The sequence below is a fragment of the Mirounga angustirostris genome, unplaced genomic scaffold (genome assembly GCF_029215605.1).
Source record: "Mirounga angustirostris isolate CCGP_5_RB_7025 unplaced genomic scaffold, mMirAng1.0.hap1 SCAF_3, whole genome shotgun sequence".
NCBI classification, from domain to species: Eukaryota; Metazoa; Chordata; class Mammalia; order Carnivora; family Phocidae; genus Mirounga; species Mirounga angustirostris.
In genome coordinates, this window is record NW_026991711.1 from 129,856,473 (window position 1) to 129,873,494 (window position 17,022).

The window sequence follows — 17,022 nt, forward strand, 5'->3', positions numbered from 1 at the left end:
ATTGCACAATAGAGCCAAACAAGGTTAAATCAACTAAGTCTACTAATGGCTAAAATTAATTGAACTCGGTGAATTCCATTAAGAAGGTGATGAAATAGGATGGTTCAGAGACTTTACTTTCAGATTATCTAATACAAGTATTGGACCAGGAGATCCCCCCCAAATTTTGAAATTATCTTCATAGAACTTCAGCATTTTGGAAATTAAGCGGAAGTTCTTCATGCCACAGATGAAGAAATGATAGCTCAAAGAACATGATAAGGCTTTACCCTGACAAGGGTAGGTGTCACCAGCTGAGGAACCTTGGACAAAGTTGCTTTGCTTTTAATTTTCTTAATCCATTTATATTAATGTTATTAATTGTAATGCTTATGTCAACAATTGAATTTTATAGAGATGAGTTTAATTGTTTATATTCCTTTTTGTGGTATTTTAGTTTATCCTGACTATTTATTCTTTAAGACTGAGTCCCAGTGTTTTTAAAAAATTTTTGTCTTACTCCAAGTTCATTGTTTTTAATCATCATCTTTCCTCTTTATCTTTTCACTGTTTTTGGCCATTTATGTTATTTTCTTTTCTTTCAATACATCCGTCTTATTTTATACTCATAATATGATGTACCTGCTTTAGAATTTTCCAGACCAAAACCATTTCTGTCATGCATTAGCTATAAAACTCTGGGGACGTAGTTAGCTCTTTGTGCAAAGGCTGAAGCAGATCCAAAGCCTCTTATTGAGGAACTCACACACTTTGCCAGCTGGTCTCTGGCAGCATTTCCCCACAGGGAAGGGGCAGCCTTCCATCTGGGTGGGAATGCTGGTTGGCTCTCCAGTGTCTGAAATCATCCTGCCCTACCAGCTCATCATTTGGTTTTAAGACTTGAGGCCCTTATCAAGGGGACAGTTCCAAATGGCCAAATCACCAAGGTATTATGAAATGAAACATAGGAAGTTTGTCTGGAAAGTAAACCATACATCCACTCCTCTGGGTGCTCCAGAGATTCTCCCCGATCAGATTTGACCATCAGAAGGCTTCATGGTGATTCACATTAACCTAAAATCTGGTATTTGTTTCTCTGAGTTCTATAAAATTCATTCTTGCCTTCATGCTAAAAATGTTGAGTCCAGGAGGCCCAGAACTAAATGTACATTCCAAAAGAGTAACTTCATTAATCCACAGTCTTGACAGGTTTATCACCTCCATTTTGTCTGTTCGCCTTGTCTTCAACTTCCTATTGCACATGGATTTAAAAAATCATTTAGCACTTCCCATCATACTTTTATAAAGATATGGTATATAATAAATGTCAAAATTTTCTCCATGATTTAAAAGATTTATTTGTTCATAAGCATGAGTCTATGCTTCTTACAAATGAATTATTTTTCCCAAGGAATATACTTAATTTTATTATGAAAATAATTGTTAAAAACTGAAATGGGAAACCCACTATCCTAAAATTGAAAAGGAACTGTCAGTCCATCTATTTTCACCAGTTAAGTTTATAGTAGTGGTTCTTCATAGTTAGCATCAGAGTTACCTAGAAGGCTTTTTGTTTAAACATAGCTTGCCAGGCCTTACCCCAGAGTAGCTGATTCTATAGATGGGAGTGAGGCCCCCAATTTTGCATTTCTTACAAGTACACATGCTGGTGCTTCTGCCCTAGGAATCACACATTGACAATGACTGGTTTACAGAAACCATAATTTTATTTTATTTTTTTTTTAGGTTAGAAATATATGTGCCATTAATATTGCTCTCATTTTTAGGATCTCTCAGAGATGACAGTCATAGCTTCTTCAGTCTCATTTGTTCATTCATTTAATGTCTTGTGGTATAATTCATCTGAACCCAGAACCTTGGAATGATTTATGGCAGTATTTCACAAAAGCCTGCAATAGCTTCCTGTCTCCCTTCTCCCAGCCTATTTTCACCAGCAGGCAGAGCAATTTGGGAAGAATGGAAATCAAATCATGTCATTCCTCTGACCAGAAGCCTTTAGGAGTTACCCAGAGAAAAGGCCAAACTCCTTACAGTTGCCTATCAGGCCTTATGATACGGGCTTACAGTTACCTAGCTGAACTTATCTCCTCCTGCTCTCCCCCTCCCTCACTGCCTCTTAGCCTGCTTGGCTTCTGTCTGTCCTCTGCACCTGCCAGGCACAGATACACTGTTCCCTCTCTCAGGAATGTTCTTTCTTTAGGTAGATGAATGCCTAACTCCCTCATCTCTCTCAGGTTTTGGCCAAATGTTTACCTTCTCAAAGAGACCTACTATGCTTCCCCTCCAGCTTCTTACCCCATTCTGTTGGTTTCTAAAACACTATCACCTTATTATGTGCTACATAATTTACGTATTTGTAATGTTTATTATTCATGTTCTGTCTCCCCTGGGTAGAACATAAGCCTTGCAGGGGCTGGAATATCTGCCTTTTTTGGTCTATTTTGTTCACCAATGAATCCCAAGTGCTTAGAACAGTGTATGACACATAGTAGGTGCTCAGCAGACATTTTTTGAATAAACAGATTTTTAATTTTGGTTTCCCCCCAATATTTAGTAATTTTTATTTCAACCTACAAGTACTCTTTAGAAAGACTTGTATTCTACTTATGGCAGCACATTTTATAATAACAAAGCCTAGAAAAAACTGAAATGACTGCTAATAGGGGATTGGTCAAGTAAATAAAGTAACTTAGTTTTGTATCACACAACCATTAACACGATAAAACAAACAAACAAAAATAAAAACAGCAATGAAAGCCAAATTCTCTATGGATACTATATTTCTTAATTATGTAGTCCTGTTTAATCTAGATCAAAATACATGCATTGAAATCTTGTTTACCTCAAAGATAATTGTATAAATAGGCTAAGCTTACTAGACTGTCTTTAAAACAAAGCAAAATGAAGACTGAATGCTTCACTCAAAGAATTCCCCACTCCAAAGTATCTTTGAGAAGTAATAATAATGATAATAAAGGACATTAAACACTTACTGTACGATAGGCACTGATTGGCTGATTTAATCTTCACAATAACCCTATGAGATAAATGTGACTATTGCCCTCATTTTGCAGATAAAGGAGCTATAAGGTCCAGAGAGGATTAGTAACTTGTCCAAGATTACATGGCTAGTAAATGGTGCTACCAAATCCAGTGTTGTTTTTCTTTAGAAAAAGTAATCAAAGTCTCTCTCTCTCTCTAAAAATACTTTACCATCTGTTTCTGCAGTTTCATCTTACATACTTTCCTATATATATGCTCTTCTCTAGTCAAACTCATCTATTTGCCGTTCCCTGAAAATTCCCAGTCTTTGGCCTTGGGCTTTCAAAAACATTCCTTCTGCCTGAAATATCATTCACCACCAGTCATTGCCTGTTAAAATCCTACCTTCACTCCAAAGTCAGAAGTGATTTTGCATTCCTCTAAACTCCCAGAGCACACACATATTGTCTTTAAAATTCATATAATAATTACAATATTCTATCTTCTGTTGTTCTTAAGGATGTGCCTTATTGCTTCTACATTTACTGTTAAATTCCTTGAGGAATAAGGATTACTATATTTCTACATTACTGTTAAATTCCTTGAGTCAATAAGGATTTTGTTGACTAGCTACTACAGTAAGCAAGAAGTTACAAATTTTACAATTTACAGCCCTGTCCACTGTGGTAGCCACTGGCCAGATGCAGGAGTTGAGCACTTGAAATGTGGCTAGTGCCAAATCTTGAAATGATAGTATTTGGGCATGTTGGGTTAAATAAAACATAGCATCAATAACCTTAATTTCACTTGTTTATTTTGTCTTATTTTTCAGCACCTAGAAAATTTCCAAGTATGTTCTGGGTCTCATTATATTTCTGTTGAATAGTGCTGATCTGATATATCCCTTTCTTCTACCCCCCCAATCCTCCTCCAAGTGATGAAACCCATCAACAAACACATGAGTTAAAAAGGGAGGCAGTCCCCTATTCTGATGCTCAAAAAGGGTGGTGGGCTGTCTCTGGATGGATAATTTTTCTGTTTTACTTGGTCAGATTGTTGTTTTTGTCCTTAAGTCATAGGATTTGGGACCAAGAAACACTATAGTGAAAAAGTTACTTTGTCCATAAGCAAACATTTTGTGTGGGTGTGTGCCTGCAGCACATGTGTTTCTGGAGAGGAAACCACATTTCAATATGAATCTAGCAAAATTATAGAAAGCTTTCTATTTTGAAATAAATTGGCATCATGGCAAACAGAAAGCAAACAGCATCCTCAGACCAGTAATAAATCCTTGATCTATAACATCAGGGTAACATCAGTGCCGCCTTGGCCATAACAGAGAGGCCTCTGAGTTGCCCTCAGCCACGTTTCTCCTACTGCTTGCTGGTGCCGTGTGCTTTAGGCAGCTTCTTTCCAGGCAACCACAGACTGTTTACTGACTGTAATCAAAATGACAGCACACTGTTTTCACAACCGAGTGTTAAGAGTTGATTGCCTTTTTCACTTGGCAACCTGAGGGAACTTTAGAACTAGGATCTTGAGGTACAACTTGCATTCATTCAAGATGGTGGTGCTTACTTTTCTACATGTTACCTGCATTCCTTTGAGGTTTAAAATACAGAGGATTGAGATTTATCTAGCCTGGAGCAGAAAGGTTGTAATCACTGCCTTCAGATCACTTCTACTGGTAAACTCCACTGGAGCACAGGTTGATTTAGGTGGGGCTGAGTTTTGGCTGTCATGTGATTCTTCATCCGTCAGAACCCAGCCATTTGAGGGACCTTCTCTAATTACCCATGCCCCACGAATAGATGATTATAATGCCATACACTCTGATCACTCTCAGATGGTGCCACAGAAGACAATCCAGCAGAATGGAAAAGTTTGATGTGCTCAATCTTTTTAGAAACAAGATTTAATGAAAAGGTAAGGAAGAGAGGGAGGAAAACAGGAGGGGAATGGAGGCTGCAATTCAGATAACCTGTATTCTAGACTTGTGTTTGCCATCACTTGCTGTGACATATTGAACACTCAACATCTTAGGTGTTCATTGTCCACATCTACAAAAGAGAGGGAGAGGAGGAAAATTGACTAGCTCATTTGTAGTGCCTCTTTTGTTTCTAAAGCTCTAGTTCCAGTGTTCAGACTCTGGGACTCTGTACCAGATACACTCCAACATCCATCCCTCTGGGAGAGAATGATAGGTACAACAATAGTCCTGTACTCTGAACAAGGACTATTGAATACTAGACTAGTCATGTAACTGAGCTAGGCTGCGCTATACCTATTAGAGGCTATCTTCATTTCAGAATACTTTGATGAACTATGAGCTTGCTCAGATTAAAACCGTGTTTTTGATGAACAAATATTATGAATGCCTTGAGTACAGCATAGCTGGGCGGTTGGTTGCTGAAAAGAAATATCCCTCACATCCTTTCAACTCTAGATATTCAATTCTGTATACATGATTTCTTCATGTATTTTCTTCATGTAATTCTTATACATGTAACTTCTTCCTAGATGAGAAATTTATACAAATAGAAGTTTTTTTAAAAACTCACAAAACTTTGTCTAATTTTCAGTGAATATGACAAGTCACTTGGTTAAATTCCCTCCCAACCCTGCCAAAATAGGGGCTTTTGAAGTAAAGAGAAGCTGAAAATTTTTTTCTAGGATCTGAATTCAGGTCCCAAAATGTCAGCGTTTTTTTTTTTTTCCCCCCCCAGCCACTGAGCACATCATTGGCACCAAAATTAGAGCAAGGGCCTGTGTGCACTGCCCTGATTCAGGTGTCAATGATGCCACTTACTGCAGTAGGAACACACAGTGGAAGGTCTCTGCATGTGAAGGCAGGAAGGATGCTGTTCAGTGATCAATTCTGTTGAGGCTAAAGACAACCAGAACGCCACAGGTAAGAAAAAATTACATGTGATGCAAACTTGTATTTCAGGCAAGGATTTGCAGCAACCAAACTGCTAATGAGAGCCAAGATGGGTGTAGCCTGTCCATCCTGGTTCTACCCAGGGTGGAACATCTAGCAAGTAAGACCCTGGCTAGAAAGGGCAATGATCATGAGGAGAAATGTAAAAGCTAAAGGGAGAAGATGCTAGAAAGGACAGAACCGGAATCTGTGATGTTCCTGCAGTGTTCCAGGTGTGCCCCCTGAATTATCTCCTCAAAGACATGGGTCATTCAGGATTCTGATAAAATTGCTTCTGCAATATTGGGCATTGAATTCACTAATTCTTCAAGTGACCCCCCCTTTTTAAAAAAAATTAATAGATCTCTTTTTTTAGAGCCGTTCTAGGTTTACAAAAAACTGGTTGTGAAGGTACAGAGTCCCCACATTAAGTGTGCCTTTTTATGCTTTAAATATTTAGCCCTGAAACTTTTTATTCGGGAAGAATTTAAGAGAATAAATAGAAAGTATTTTCTCAGGCATAAGATTCTCTAAATTTAGCTTTCCTGAGAGATGTGGATAGTTGAAAAAATGTGTATTATTTTATGATTAAATTGATCTCATAGATTGTTGTCTGAGACGTATCATCGCTATTGTGCGTTTAATGGATGTTTAAAAGAAACGTGCCTTACAGTGACTCAGAATAATTTTAAGACACCTCGTAAACAATGTGTCTAACAAAGGTATAAGAGAGAGTTCACTTTTTTGGCTTTGGTCGTGTAGTTTAACTCCTTTGTGTTAATTTGCATAAAGATCTGCATCATGATTTGGATGTGCTCTGCCGGTTTTTTATTTACTCCTAAGCATTACCCTTTCCCTTTTCAATTGTACTAAATGATTTTGAATGACAAGTTGAAATGCTTTTCCCTAAAGAATCAGGTTAGTTATCACAGTTGTCACCATGTTGGTGGAGGGAATGTTTATAGCAACAATAAATTTTTTACTTTCTATACTCACTGAATAATTTAAGGTGAGCCTTCTTTGAAAAACATGTCTTCTCTGGTTCAGGCTTTAATTCTTATTAACATTTCACTGGTTTGTTTTTTATATTTTCATTGTTTTCTACCCAAGTACTTTGTATATAAAGATAAGACGTCAATTGTTTTTTAAATGATCCGATCCCAGTTTACGAACCCAGGCACTGTTTCACAGACATCCATCATAAATCTAGCCTCAAACATAATATTGTATTTCTTCTGTTTACTGTAGAAGCACCAGCCTCCTGACTTAAAATATGGATATTCTCATCTTGAGATTTAACAGATCTTTTCTCCATGGGGTAATTTTACTGAACAGGTTGACAGAATGGTAGAGGTTGTGAAGAAAGCAGAGTTAAGTAGTAAATATTAAATGATGTTTATCTAGAGGAAAGACTTAGGATATAATTTGCCCTGGAGGACATAGAAGATTGTTTTATTAAAGGCTACCGCAGTCTCCTCCCAGCTGTGGAAAGGACTGCGCCGCAAGAAGCCAACATAAAAAAGCAACTGGGGTGTTAACCCTGCAAATGTCTTCTTAAAGAGTTGAAAAAGCTGACTCACCTTGGTAATGGAATTCCTTTTAAGAAATGCAATTAATTATTAATTCCACTTAGCTATTAGGTTAACTCATTTCTTTCTTATAAATATCACTTTCTGAAAATACACTTTTAAATGTGTTTTGACTTTAAGAAATTTGTTGGTTTACAGATCTGCCTTTCCTCTCAGTCTGCCACAGTAGCAGTTTCAGAAATTAGAAATCAATGTTTTGTTTCCAGTTGGATGACCTGGACATTCAAAGAGTATCTATCAATAGAAACTCTTATTTGATTATTTAAGACTTAATTTTCAAAGGAGCAATTTATGAGGTACAGAATAAAAAGAGAGCGAATCTCTGGTTGTACAAATTGTAGTTCACAGGTGCTTATTTCTGAGCATGCACAATTGTTTGCATTGTTAGTCTGCAAAATATACCATAGCCAGCAGCTGGGTCAACTTTCAAATAGAGGTAAGGGTAGGAAATTGGAGATTTGAAATATAAAACTGCTTAAACATATAGAATAAATACCAGCCTTTCTAACCAAGGAAGAAATAGGACACGAATGTATTTTTTGCTATTTTCCTAAGTATTTGCATAGTCTCTTTACCTAACACACTCCCACTTACTAGAATTTTAAAATTATTTTGAAAGTCATTTCTCGGCTATCTTTTACTTCACTAGCCAACCTTTCATTAGCTTCTCTTATTTTTCTCTGCCTTCCTTTAGTCAGCTCGTTTTCAAACCTGGCCACATATTTGAACTATACTAGCAGAGCTTTTAAACAAACACTGATACCCAGGCTCAGCCCCAGAGAATATAATAGAATTGGTCTAACATGGAGCCAGCATTGCTCTTTTTTAAGCTTCCCAGGTGAATCCAGTGTGCAGCCAAAGCTTATCATGTTGTGCCTTTTTCTCTTTTCTCTCAGAATGTTTGCATATCTATTTCCCTTCAACTGTTCTTTTCTTCTGTTATTTTTATTAGTGAGGTTTTAAAAATCTAATTTTTGTCATTTCTCATTTTTTTTCTGATTTTCCATTTACTGGTCAAGAAGTTCTCATTCCAGGCACATGTATCTGTTTGGTATTCTTATCTAATACTACCAAATTTTTATGTCAATGAAAGAGAATGCAATGTGATTGTGAATTATACTTTTGTCTGTTCTTCCAATGTTGATATAATAATATACTTTAATTTTCGGTATAGATATATAAGATTGATAGTGGAGCCCAACACAGTGGTTGAAAACTAACATTAAGAATGGATTTACTTGAACTGTAATCATTGTTGGCTATGATTAAAGATCATTTAATATGATATTTGAGAACTTTGAGGCTATATGGGACTCAAGAACAGGTAAATATCATTAAAGGATCGATTTTTGAATTTTAATTTAAAGACAGATTTCAGTAGTTTCAGAACAGGGCAGAAGTGGGAATATTACATATTATATCAACTATCATATCAGTAACATGATAATGACAGCAAGGGAAGCACTAATAGCAACAAAACTGGGGTAAAGAGGATCTATGATGATAATTAAAATTTGGTGACTTAAATATCAGCAGGAAAAACAGAAATATGGGAGGTAATGCATAGGATATTCAAGGGTTTGAAATGAATGTAATAGGAAAATCGCAGGTGGTTGGTTGAGGCCTGGAGTAGTAGATAAGAAATATCAATGTTATTGTGGCTGTGCCTCGAAATGCATTCAAGCCATTTCCTTTCCATCAGGTTTATTTTTCCTCACTGGTAAAAATACTGGTTGGATTGGCAAAAGGAAAAAAAAAAAAAAAACCTGGCCAAACTCCCTTGGCTGTATCCTGCCTGTAGGTATGTTTTGTTGGATTTATCCAGTATTGTAAATAATTTGAAATAGATGACAGCATTTAACAAGAGGGAGATTTCTAATAAAAATCTGGATTTTTAGCTTCTTTGGAAAAATTGTTTGATTCATCAGTCTCCTAGCCCTAAGATGGAGCTTTCCCTCCTTGGAAAGGATATGGTTGTTAAGGCTGTTCAGTTCTGTAGTCTCAACCTAGCTGGCTTCACTCTTTTTCTTACCTACTCTGCCCATGTAGAAATTTGGAGTTGTTTCCCTAAGATTTATTTACAAGGTAATTTCCAACCATGATATAAGTTCCACGAAAAGAAAGTGCTCAACACTTCATTAGGTAAAACAAAAATAATTTACAAGGAGAAAAATAAATGTCACAAGCAAAAACACTGGGGAGACAGAGAAACTAACAGATGACTGGTTCTTAACTAGAGGCTTAAGCCCTTAAACTGTGTCCTGTTAAGCCCTATGCAAGAATATTTTGGGTTCTAGGGGCGCCTGGGTGGCTCAGTTGGTTAGGCGACTGCCTTCGGCTCAGATCATGATCCTGGAGTTCCGGGATCGAGTCCCACATCGGGCTCCCTGCTCAGCGGGGAGTCTGCTTCTCCCTCTGACCCTCCTCCCTCTCATGCTCTCTGTCTCTCATTCTCTGTCTCGCAAATAAATAAAATCTTTAAAAAAAAATATTTTGGGTTCTAGATCAGAAGCACAGTGTCACTTAGCAGTAATAACTGGGATTTAGTGAATTATTCCAGTCAGAGCTCTTGGGAAAGGAAAAGGACACAATGTTCTGTACAACCTGAGTAAGAATATTCTGAATATTAGGAGATTACAATTCCCCAAAGTGAGCTTCTTGGCAGAAAATGGCCAAAGTTATTTAAAGAGTGACTTCCCATCTTTGAATTCACCCTTTGAATAAAACAATATTCAAGCACCGTTTAATAATTTAAGGACCATCATTTCTTTCACTTTGCTCCAGCACGGAGCTTAATCACATGAAGGGCTCCCTATATGCAGTCTCCGAAAGGATGAAAACCTAATTGAATTATTACAGAAATAACTCCAAACTTTTAAAAGGTTTCTCTGAACTGAAACAACCCCTGAGAATTCCCTTACCCAAACCACCACCTGGCATATGTTTATATGCACTGTATTTGTACAGAATATATATATTTAACATTGTAAACCTGCTTATAAGTTACTTTGCAGTTGTTCTCTATTCATATGTCTTGGGATGAAACGTCTTTAAAATTCTTTCTATAAGGTCCTTTATCACTTCAAATCCTGAAGAAAAGAGGTAGAGTATAAAAAACAATCAATCAATAAATAGGGCACATTAAAATTTGTGGTATCCAGTAGGCATTCATGTAGATTTTAAAGAATTTTTCTCCTGTGGCTAATTATATATCTGGGTGTAGATTCAAATTTTAGGTACCCAGAGAGTTGATACTTGTCAGGCAGTTCATAGAACAAAGCGTGTCTTTGCGTAATAGGAGAGCCAGATTTTCTTTATTACCATATTATCAAGTAAAAGAAAATTAACACTATTCTGCTCTGAAATAGGTATCTACACTTGTTAATATTCCATTAAAATGTATCCGAAGAATGTGTTAATGTTACCTCAGGGTGAAAAATATCAGCAAGTAAAACTGAACTAAAAAGTAGCTTCCTAATCAAAGATAAATATATGATCTTGCAACATGAGCAATAATCCAGTTAGCTTTTCTCCTTCCCAAATTTTATAACTACCTCAAACAACAATCTACCTCAAAAAGTAACAGTTCAGATACCAGATTCTATGTTGAATTGCCATTAAAGTTGTTTCTGGGGTAAAATTCAAGTGGAAGCAAAGATAATTTAGAATTGAAATTAATCAAAATTTTAAAATAGATCCTGAAAGTGCAGAAATGTACTGTTAATATCTTAAATTACATTTCAGGGGCAGGTAGGTAATTCATCTTCATAGCTTGGAGAATTTGTAAAACAACCATCAATATTAAAGTAGAATGAATAATATATTTTTAGATGCCAAACAAAACACTAATTTCAGTGAGTTCACAATGTTCCTATACATGAATGATAATGAGAAAAAGTAATCTGTACAGGCACTCATGCAAAGAAATTTCACTATCTAGTCACGTGTTCATTCTTTAGTGGGAAAAAAAGCACCTTTGTCTTCATATCCTTATATTTATGAGTGCATTCAGTTAATTCCAACCCTAAAAATAAGGAACCACAAAAGCTGGAGTTACCTAGAATCAAGGAAGGCGGACTAACCAACAAATTCCAGGCAGAGCACAGTGTAATTGAGAAATCTTCCCTTAATGTCTTTAAGCCTCCCAAACTCTCAGCCTTCTCACATCTGTCTAGTCGTGAGCCCATTAAGTCATCTTGGCTACCATGAAGATGAAAATGACAGTGCAGTTACTTGAGTCTGTGTAAAGAGGCCCAGGGTAGTTGAAGGGCAGGATTAGGAGGCCTGGGGTGCTGAATGGCCATCCCAGCTGTAGCTCCCAAAGATCCCACGAGCACAGAGCTGTCAAGAGCACAAAACTGCACGTAGAGAAAACATTTGGAGGGAAGTAGGGATTTTGCAGTATATCCACAATTTCATCAGGCACAATTTGCCTTTCCACCTTTATTGTATCATTAATAGGACTTAAGCAGGAGAGTTTGTGAGTTGATCACATAGCCAACACATGTGGTCATTTCTGGGATTTAGGCTCTGTAATTTGATGGCCATAGTAGAAATTTTGGGGTATTTAAATGTTCTCGGTGAAACCTAGATTTTCTTTGTGAATCTTCAAAGAGGACTTTTGTCTGATAAGTATATCTGTTAAGGCACAAGTGAAATAAAGCTCCTTGCCCCTAATTTGTTAAAAAGAAGAAAGGCTTTGAAGTGGAGTCCATGATAATGTATCATTGGGCCAAAGAATGGTTTTTTAGAAGGTATTATGAGAGTTCTTTAAATTCACAGGAAATGCCCAGGATGTTAGCACTAATCCGTATTATTATAGGGAGCACATTTGTTTTTGTTGTTGTTGTTTCAGCAAGGGCATTCTTCCAGGATGAGAATTATTATTTTTCAGCTACAGAATTTCTTGGCAGTTTCATTCTGTCCTTCCTGTTGTGGTAGAAGATATTATATCACCATCACTAATATTGGGGGGCAGGGGAAGAGGGGAGGGTGACCATCCAGTCATGTCCCAGGATGTATAATAAACACTGAACAGACATTATTTATTTACACAATCCTGCAGCATTAGGTGCTATCATTCCTATTTTATAGGTGAGGTAATAGAGGCTTAGAAAGTTTAAATACTTTGTCATTTAATAGTGAAGCTAGGATTCAGTCTGTCAGCCCTGCTCTTCTTCACTTCTCCATATTGCTTCCCGGTCGTTTCCACCACAGAAGGAACTGGCCAGGGACCTTTAAACCATCTCTAGTCCTCTATTTTTCTTTTTTAAATATATATATATTTATTTATTTAAGATTTTATTTATTTATCAGAGAGAGAGAGAGGGAGGCAGAGGGAGAAAGCAGGCTCCTTGCTGAGCAAGGAGCCCGATGTGGGACTTGATCCCAGGACCCTGGGATCATCTAGTGCTCTATTTTTCTATCTTCAGGTTTAGTGCACCATTAGTGGTAATATACAACAACAAGTGGTAATATAAATATACAATATACAAGAGTTAAAGATGTATCATATCACAGTTAAGCTGAGAGATCAATTGGTGAAAATCCAGGTAAATTAGAATCATAAAATTTTAAAAATGAGAAGTGTCCTTATATATTTTTTATTCTAATAACCGTACAGGCAAGGAAAATGTACTTCAGTGATAAATGGTGTCCTTTCTGAGGTGATAAAGCTCATTAGTAGAACTTGAATCAGAAACTCAGACTTCCAGCTCAGTGCTCAACCTATTTATCTGTAGTACACCGTTAAACTACAGTATTATTTGGGGTGTCTGAGTGGCTCAGTCAGTTAAGCATCCAACTCTTGGGTTTTGGCTCAGGTCGTGATCTCAGGGTCGTGAGATCGAGCCCCATGTTGGCCTTTTCGCTCAGCACAGAGTCTGCTTGAGCTTCTGTCTCCTTTTCCCTCTGCCCCTCCTGTTTGTGCTCTCTCTAAAATAAATAAATAAATCTTCTTAAAAAATTAAAGTATTTTTCTTACAAATGAAGTCACTGTTAGATTCTTCTAAAGAGTAAGATACCCAAACTTACTTGATATATCACTTAATCAAAACAGGTTTGATTTCCAAAATTTTTCAAAGAGCCAGTTTTGTGAAGAACTCTGTGTACATATGCTCTTCACATCATGACTACGTATATAGACAAATAAGAGATTATTGCAACTATACTGAAAAAAATTGCTGATATCGAGGGCTAAAATATAAGCATCCATTCATAAATGTAAAACAGTTCAGTCAAGACCAGCTCTTGTGTTTACATAGCACAAAGTTACTCAAATTCAGTCCCCTGTAGAGAAGCATGAAGTATACAATACACTGAAGCCAATTAACATCCATTTCTGGGAACCCTTTTCAAAGAAACAGTTTTCTTCATATCCTATAGTAGGAGTTCTTCTGAAATACGCAAGATTCAGGGCTTTTCTCCGAGGCAACCACTACTTTATGTTTTTAGGGGGAATATTATTGATACTCAGTGTAAAATATTGAGAAATCAGTATTTTGCCATATCATTAGAAATTACAATTGCTTTTAAATACTCAAATTCTGTCCTTAGGCCATTTTGACCAGTAATGACTGGAAACCCAGGTCTTTATTTCACATAGGACACACAGTACTTGGAGTGCTTGTGTTGAAATTTTTCCATGCAAATTCCTACCAGCACTTCATGCCTTTATCTTTGTCCTCATATGCTACATTACACCACCTGTTGTATTAAAAAATAAGAACTTTACGATATTTAAAACCCTTCTTTCAATTAATACCTACAGATTTTCTGCCAATAATTTCTCATTCCAAGTATGTGATTGCTAACTGAATGCAACATTTGTGGTTATGCTCTAAAATATTTTAAAGAAAACTACAGAAAATATATGTTATAGATAAAGTAAGTAATTGTTTTATGGCACAAGTGGCTCTCCCTGGTAATTAATAATAATAATAACCAGTTGTTAAATCTACACAGAAAAAAATAAACAGAAATATATCAAGCTTCTGAGATAATTCATCAAGAAAATACAATACCCTTTAAGTCAATTAATTTAAAGACAAATATTTAATATAAAAATGAACATACTAACATATAAAAGAAATAATACATTATGGAGCATATAGGGATCACTTTATTATTAAAAGGTTAAATCTCTTTTTAATGGTTAGTATTGGTTATCTTCTTCCCTCCATGAAAATAGATTATTATACCTCTATATTGTTATCACTCCCTATACACATGGCCCCTCCAAAGCTGTTAAATCAAAGACTAAGCACAAGAATGATAGTTCCAATTTCACTATACATTTATGTTTAAAAAATACTGGGCACACTGGACATTCAAATAGGTGATGTACAGCCACGAAATCCATTAGGTCAGCTTTGTGCAATAAAAAATATTTTCCTTGAATACAATTAATCATAACAATCTGCATGGCTCAAAAACACGAGATCAGTGATGCCTAGTCTCTACCATAAGTCACCATTTCTAGACAGAGGCTCTATTTCCTTTGAGAGATAAAGGAATAGTAAGCAGTTTACACATCAAATGATGACTTCGGTTCCTGAAATTTAAATTAAAACAGCATTAGGTCAAAAATAGCAGCATGAAGATGATTTTAAAATAAGAAAAATGATCTGGTGGCTAGGTTCTATGGTGCAGATAATTAAATGTTTTGCCAGCTTACCTGATAAAACAGAGCTTGACAGATCACAGCATAACAAAGCCCCGTATCCAAGATGGTTAGAGTATAAGGTGCCTTTCTCTGCAGTTGTTCAGATTTTTGGCCACAGAGATTTACAGATTAATTACAGTGTTTTTTTCTTTGCTTTCTCTGTGGACAAGAAAACAAAGAGACCTTTCCAGAATCCTCTCTGCTTATGCCTCCGCTTCCTGTTCTGAGATTCACTCTATGGTACCCAACATATATCAGAAAACAGCTTTGGGGAGGGGGTGGGGGGGAAGCTGACAGCTCTCAACATGGTACCGCCATCTACTGGCAGACACACAAAATTGAACAAAAGGAAAAACATCCTCATTATTCTTTATAAGGTAAAATGTAACATCTCCCTGCATATGAGTATGTACAAAGAGACTCCCATACTCACTTATTTGTACCTCACCAATATTTTGTAAGTTTACAAAGGTTATTCACTCATAAACTATCACAATGAACATAAAACCTACAAATATCTGTTTGAAAATTACATTTTTAGATTACCTTACACCCTGCAGGTAGAGTTCTGCAAAAATCTCTCTTGTGGTTTGTGCTGGTCTTCTGAAAATTTTTTCTTCTCATGGGATGGATTATTTTCCAAGTGAGTAATCTGACTCCTTAAAGAACAGTGTAATACACATTTACTGATAGTCTTTTGTGTTGCTTTTGGTAAAACATTTACAAGAAACAATATCTGAATGTAGAAAGGTATTCTAAACTTTAGCAAGGTCTAGCTAAGTTAGATCTGTGGATTATTTTGGTGTGTGTATATGACATGAGGAACAGTTAAATTCACCTTACATGAGATAATTCAAATCAATTATATCTATGTCTTTAAAATACTTGAGAAAACATTGTTTGTAAGAATCTTGAAGCATGCAATACATAAGCAAAATGAAAATGATTTTTATCAGTTTATTAAAAGAGGTTTGTCATGAAACTGCTATTCATTTTATTTGACTTTTTATATTTACTTTAGAGCAAACAACTATAATTTTATTAGTTTATCACTAATTAATTAAAATATATTCATATTGATGGAGCACCTTAATATATGTTAAGTGCTGTATTAGCTTTGAAAAGACAAAGATAAAAACATATGGTGCCTGACATCAAGGAGCTTATGTATAATGGAGAGACAAATATAGCAGGTACCATATTTTCAAGCTATGTGCTCAAGGAGTGTTATTTACTTTGTTTTTAATTCCAGCCACATTTTGCCTAATGGCAGAAAATAAATCTAGTCAGTTAGAGGTAGACTGAGTCACTTGAGGCTGTTCCCAATGATTTCAAGTTTATACTAAACCAATGTACAATTTTCCTCTTCCATCTTCTTACACAGGGATTGATTTAAGTCCAGGAATGCTTACATATGTGGAGAAAGCAGAGTATGGTTCCCAGCCTCCTGCTTTTCTATGTGGGCATCCAATGAGGTGTAGAATCCTGTATGATTTTTGGGCACCAAAATCCCTCCATATGGACATCTACCAACGTGCCCACATTCCCCTTTGGTTCCAGAAACACCATCCATCCAATTTAGCATGGCAGCATCCCCTCTTCATAAGCATTAGCTACCTCAGGTTTTGTCAGCTCTTCCTCTCAGGTAACTTTTGTTCCTGTCCTCGGGGAAGGAAGGAACACAGCTAGCAGGCTTCCAGGGTCACTCTGGGCTGTAAGTGACTGATACAAGTCCCACATCTGAGGCACTGCACACCACCATCTCTGTGTTGTTTCCATCTCCTGGAGCATGGGTGCTCTGTGGGCTTCAGACAAGTGAGGCACAATCTCTGCTACCCTGGAATATTCCAACTTCTCATCTCTCTACC

General features: G+C 36.5%; 1 protein-coding gene across 1 annotated transcript in view; it reads right to left on the reverse strand.

The window, feature by feature from the left end:
* SCN3A (sodium voltage-gated channel alpha subunit 3) overlaps window positions 1-15,326 on the reverse strand; it is a 116,837-nt gene extending 101,511 nt beyond the window's left edge. Inside the window, exon 1 of the mRNA XM_064586640.1 lies at window positions 15,167-15,326. The gene's annotated coding sequence lies outside the window, so the exon portion shown is untranslated. The remainder of the gene's footprint in view (window positions 1-15,166) is intronic.
* Window positions 15,327-17,022: the final 1,696 nt, after the last annotated feature.